This window comes from Chelonia mydas, chromosome 3, assembly GCF_015237465.2.
Source record: "Chelonia mydas isolate rCheMyd1 chromosome 3, rCheMyd1.pri.v2, whole genome shotgun sequence".
NCBI classification, from domain to species: Eukaryota; Metazoa; Chordata; order Testudines; family Cheloniidae; genus Chelonia; species Chelonia mydas.
The window spans coordinates 161,569,123-161,575,085 of record NC_057851.1 but is presented as its reverse complement, the minus strand read 5'-3'; positions in this window follow the sequence as shown (position 1 = coordinate 161,575,085).

Here is a 5,963-nt window from a genome sequence, read left to right as displayed (position 1 = left end):
GGTAGGCTATTTTACTGTTGATGAGGTGAAAATCAGTTACGATTAATAATTTTGAGAGCAGGCTGATGGAAAATAAGAGAGCCACAAGACTGCAGCTTTCCATGCCTTTTATATAGATCAAAAAATCCAGTAATGCTTATTTCCATTGGTATTTAAAGAGGAATCTTCTGAACCGGGACTCTCACGTCTTATAATGCTGCACCTTTCTCTGCTATTTGAGCCAAACTTTTGCATCATATTGGCATATTGAGACCACAGCATTCCCCTAGCTGGTGCTTTCCAGAGCCACAGAGGGTTGCTTTCAGAAATCTTTGTTTGCCAATTAGTGTTGATAAGAAAATGCAATAGGCCTAATTTCTGACCTCCCATCAATTTTGTACCAGGCCACATCTACCCTGCAGCTGTACCACTGTAATGTAGATGCTTCCCCTGAGCTGCGGGTGGACCACTGGGTCAATCAGAAGACAGCAGTATTTTTACAATTCATGCCTTTTGGAGGCAGTGCAGTCCAGTGGGTCTGGCAGTGGACTGGGAGGAGAGGTGGATGCTATTCCCAGCTCTGCCACTGACCAGCTGGGTGACCTGGGGCAAGTCACTTCATGTTTCTACATCTCCAGTTCCCAATTTGTAAAATGGGATAATGATACTTATCTATGGATGACGTGCTACATACAAACTAAGTAGTTTTAGAGATAACTGGCTGATAACATTCCTCCCCCCCCCCCCCCACCCCACACACACACACAGTGATTACCTCGCTCTACACCTCATGGATCAGACAATTGCCTGGAACCCCCAACGCTTGCCCACTCCCCCCATTCAATGACTTATGCTCCAAACACCCCTCCACGGAGGTGGGAAGTGATATGTGACCAGATGAATAGTGTGGGGGCTGGGCAATCAACATCCTGATCAGGGAGGGAGTGGGAGGGTTACATCAGTCAGCAATCTGTTCCTCACCCACCCTTAGTCCAGGATTGTACAAATACTGTGGCTCTTCACTACATTTTTGTCACTTTTTTTTAAATAAGCGTGGAAGAAAACTGATTTTTTTAGCTAATATGAAATTTAAGGGGTTTTGTTTTAAAGCTATTATGTTGCCCAAATTTGTTGTTAAATTTTAAAAAATCACTTAGAGATAGAGGGAACTAGTTGTCCAATGCATTTTTGCTGCTTAGATTTTTCCTGTGCTAAGTGAGAGCATCCTGTGCGCTGAAAACTGTAACAGGGAGTTAAATTTGGATTAACATGCTTTGGAAATTAATTTTAAAATTTTAACCTCTAATGACTGAAATGTACAGCTTGAAATACACATAAAATAAACTGGAAATCCTATCTGCATACCATACATAAAAGTTATAATTTTAATTCAGTTTAGAAATAAACAGTAGGTTTCATGGTCAAAATTGTACAGTCTTAGACAGTTCCAGTGAATCAACTTTTGTTCATTTCTGAGTCTTGTCCTGAGGTTCAAGTTTCATGAAGAGAAAGAAAAGTACATTAGGTTGTTTTTAAAATGTACTTTAGAGAGTTAGTAACAAGTTTAATTGGGAACTGAGCTACTGTAGAAACAGCTTAGCTAGCAGTGTTAGATATCCAAACGCATTTTAAAAGCAGCCCTGTAATATCGAGTTTCTCCTTATTTTTTGAAATGTCCTGAACTCAAACAAGAAGGCCGCTTTTAAGTGGTGCTTCATCCAAAAATGGCATTATCTGCAGGATAAAAGTAAAGTTTGAAAATAGTTATGAAAACTAATTCCTCTCTTAGTAATATATATTTATATTATAGGAGGAGGAGCAGTAGCAGAATGTATAAGGTTGCCGTTTCAGTTGCTTTATAACTCTGGCAAACTTGAACTGTTCGGAGTTAAAATTTCAGTGTTTGGTCTTGGATTGAGATTCAGTTGTTGTTTGGGATTTTTTAAGCTTGAGCAAAAACAGTTCAGCAAAAAATAGGTTGTTTTAAAATGTTAGTTTTTTTATTTTTTTTCCAAACATCTCTAGTATTTGTGGTCTGGAACAGGAACTTGACATTTAGCAGAGGGCTAGTTCCGAGGTTAGAGGTGCCTTTTGCTGTCCCAATGAAAATCCATTGGAATGTGGCCAACTTATTAGCATTGGGGGGAAAAGGCTGCTTGAACATGTACGCTGGAACTTGTTCAGCTCTTATCCCTTCAAACCCTGAACACTCCAAATGCACTTCACATGCTCCTAACTCCAACTAAGCCTCCTCTCTTATTCTGAAACAGAGCCCCACACACAACTGAACCTCCAGATGGGACACAGACAAAAGGAGCAGGAGGATCTATGTTTCCTCCCACCCCACCAAAATCCATTTTGTCCTTGGAGAAAGTGCCCTAAGAACTAGGAGACCATGAGTTCTAGTCTTACATTGTCTGTAGTTGACTAGTATTAATAAGAACTGCCTGACTAATGAGCAAGTGAAAGCAGAATTTGTAGTATTAATATAAGTGGTGTTATCATTCCACCTAGTGTTCTTGATCTGACAATAGCTTTGCTGGGAGTGATTCAGTAAAGGGTGTTACCAGAACTAAAGTAGACATGAGGCATGACTAAAAGAATGTGCCATTGTCTTGTGTTCCACAGATTTTCACGGCATCATTTATCTGCATGCACTCCGACTGTCATTCACTGTTAGCTGTAGCTGTACTGAATGGCAGAAAGATTAGTTGGAGCAGGTTGCCAGAGCTGTCACTGATATGAGGAGTACCTTGTACCCTTACATGTATCTGGAAGGATCAAGCATGCTACATTTCAGTGCTGAGTTGTGTAGGTTGAATTAGTAGAAGTGCACAAAATGTCTGCTTGCCATGGAGACTGTCAGCAGTCTGGTGGCATGCATGTCAGCAGTCTCTGGGTCTTAGTGAGGGGTAAGCGAAGGCCATGTTTCACAAGGAAGCCTTAGGCAAGGGTGAACCGATAGTAACATTTTGCAAGTCTGGGGTCATCTGTGTGGAGTAGACTTAGTGTTTGGATATAGACCAAGTATAGGGAACTCCTGTTTGCTAAACCAGACCTAACTTGAGTTTTGCCTTAACAAAAAGGTGTTAGACTCTGTTTTATAGTGCTCTGTGGTATAGTGCTGTTCCCAAAGCGTTCTTGAGCACCTGTAAGGGTAGAATGCTAGTGTGTGTGTTACTGGTATGTTGGGGCATTGCTTGAAGACAGAGGTAAGATTGCGGGTGGGGTTGGTGTGTGTCATACCTCTTTATTTCCTGGTTTTCAGAGATTTAAGTATAGGTCCCCTTGATTGTTCTAGAAGAGTATGAGACGCTGTCAGTCAATCTCAACTCCGTGTTAATGAAATGGACGGGCAGTGAATAATCAATAGGTTTTGTTCTCCTCCATCCCAGAAAAGGAAAATATTGCTTGTGGTGTGATCATTTATGGAACAACACCCATTTCATCCCAAAGAATCTCAAAGCACTTCATAAAGTTACTGTACGTAGTGTAGCGTGGCCCCCCACCCCCACCCCGGGGCTCTGATGCCAACCCCAGATCCCAGCCCCTCACCCAGGGTCCCAGCTGCCGGGCCCAGGTCCTCCCCCTCCCTCCCGGAGCTTGAATGCCACAAATCAGCTGTTTGTGGTGCTCTGGAAGTGCTGGGAGGGAGGAGGAAGAGTTTGTAAGCACGGAGCCGCCGGCGCGCAAGAGGCACGGGGAGAAGGGGGCAGAGGGGGGGAGCTTGGCACCAGTGGATGCAGCGCACCTACTCATTTTCCCCCATGGGTGCTCCAGCCCCGGAGCACCCACGGAGTCAGTGCCTATGCCGGACCAAGAATGTTGCCGGACCAGGGAGTGCTGGATTAGAGAGGTTCAACCTGTACCAGTGTGGCAGCTGAAGACATTTATCCTGTAACCTCATATTCCAGTGGTCATAGTGGGCCAAATTAATCTCTGGTCTAAGTTCACTGAGGTCAATGGAGCTACACCAGGGATGAATTTGGGCCCAGGTGTTTCTTCTCTGTAATGCATATAACTTACTTCTTTCTGGAAAGTGCCTTCTCTCCTTGTGGTGAAGAGGAGTGAGTGCTGTCCAGGAGCTCCTGCCAGTGTCAAGCTCAGGCTCTTTTTCTCTGTAGTTCTCTAGTGAACTTCGATTACTTTGAGGGAAGTGTCTCCTCTGAGGTCTGAGCCAGGTTGAGTCACTTTTTCCTTCGACCATACACAAGGGGTCCCTTGTCATGTTCAGTTCAATCAGGCGCTTTTTCTCTGCGTCACCCATTGTATCTAGGTGGGTGTCTCTTATAAGCAGAATTCCTAGTAAAAAAGCAAACAAATCCTCATGTAAACAGAATCTTTGGCTCTGTCCGCTTGCCATGGAAGTGAAATTTAAGATGTGTCCACAGTGTCTGACTTTGCTTTGCTGGTGGAAATCAGGAGTAAGTCTGAAGTCAGTGGAGTACAATGGTGAAAAGCCAATCAGAGCAGAATCAGGTCTTGTATTTTCTTCAGCTTTAAAGATTGTATCTTTGGATGAACATAGGGGACTCCCCAAACTTCAATGAGAACCACACACACAAATTCAAGGGCAGAATTTGGCTAAATCAGATTAAAATCTGTGAGAAAATGTTCATAAATTTAAGTGATTTAGGAGCCTATGGCTTGGTCTACGCTTAAAAGTTTTGCTGGCATAGCTATGTCTGTTACTAGTGTGGTAAAAAATCATACCCTGACAGACATCGCTATGCCACCAAAAGCCCTACTGCAGATGCAGTTATACCAGTAACAATGTCCATTTGCCAGTATAGCTTATTTTATTCAGGGAACTGGTATAAGCTGTATTAACAAAAGCACACTTTTGGCTATATAAGTTACGTCTCCACTAGAAGCATTTGCTGTAATAGCTTGCAAGTAAAGACAAGGCCTAAGGCCTTCTGTCAGTATATGCTGCATCTACACTAGGAGGCTATGTTGCCATAGCTATAATGACATAAGGTCTGTAGTGCAGATATTGCCTATGAGTGCTTTGCTGATGAAGGTATACTAGTATGGTATACCAGAAAAGCACTCCCAATGTGGACACAGCTTATACTGGCAAAAGTGTCTTAGATTTGAAAATGGGGCATACACTCCTAAGTCACTTAGGCATGTTTGAAACATTTACCCTGTATCTGTTTTTTACAGATAAAAATATAAATAAACTATTAAACTACAGATTTTCTTATCCTAGGAACAAACAAAAAAATCCAAGGTGCCTGATTCCAATCTAATTTACACAGGAGTAATTCAGGAAGATCTTCACTGAAGTCAGTGGAGTTAGACCAGTTAGAATCAAGCCTTAGAAGTCTAATAACATATTAATTAACAATACTTTAAAATCTTCAGATGGAGTCTCACATACAAAAAAGTCAATTGAAACTGCAGGAAAAACTTAGGCAGAATATAGTTCCTAGAGCTGGACAAATTATTAGTGTTGAATCATTTATTTAGCTAATTTTGCCTCTTCTGAATTGTTGGTCAGCAGCTTAATCATTGAATAAATTTGAGAAAATCTTAAGATTTAAAAAATTCATGGCTTGTAGCTTATTTACAATTTATATTTTATATTCAAAAAATATTTAAGGACTGATTGGACACATAGGTCACATGGTATTTGTTTCTGCTCCATGATTGGATGAACATAATCTTTAAAGGTTTCTGATGCATATCTGTTTTCTATGAATTCATAATTCCTTTCCTCTGAATATTCTCCAATATTCACTAAAAAGTCATGGAGTCAGCAAATATCCATGCTAGAACTTGTTTGCTAGAGTATTTTGAAAAAGCAAATGTAGCCAGAGGGTTAACTTTTTTTAATGCAGTATATATTCATAGAATTATTCTAGCTGTAATAATTACCTAAATTTAAATAGTGCCAGAAAACCAAGGCTCAAATCCCTTGATCTTGTCAAGACTGCCAGTGCATAAAATATGAGAACTTAAAGGACATTTGTTGCAAA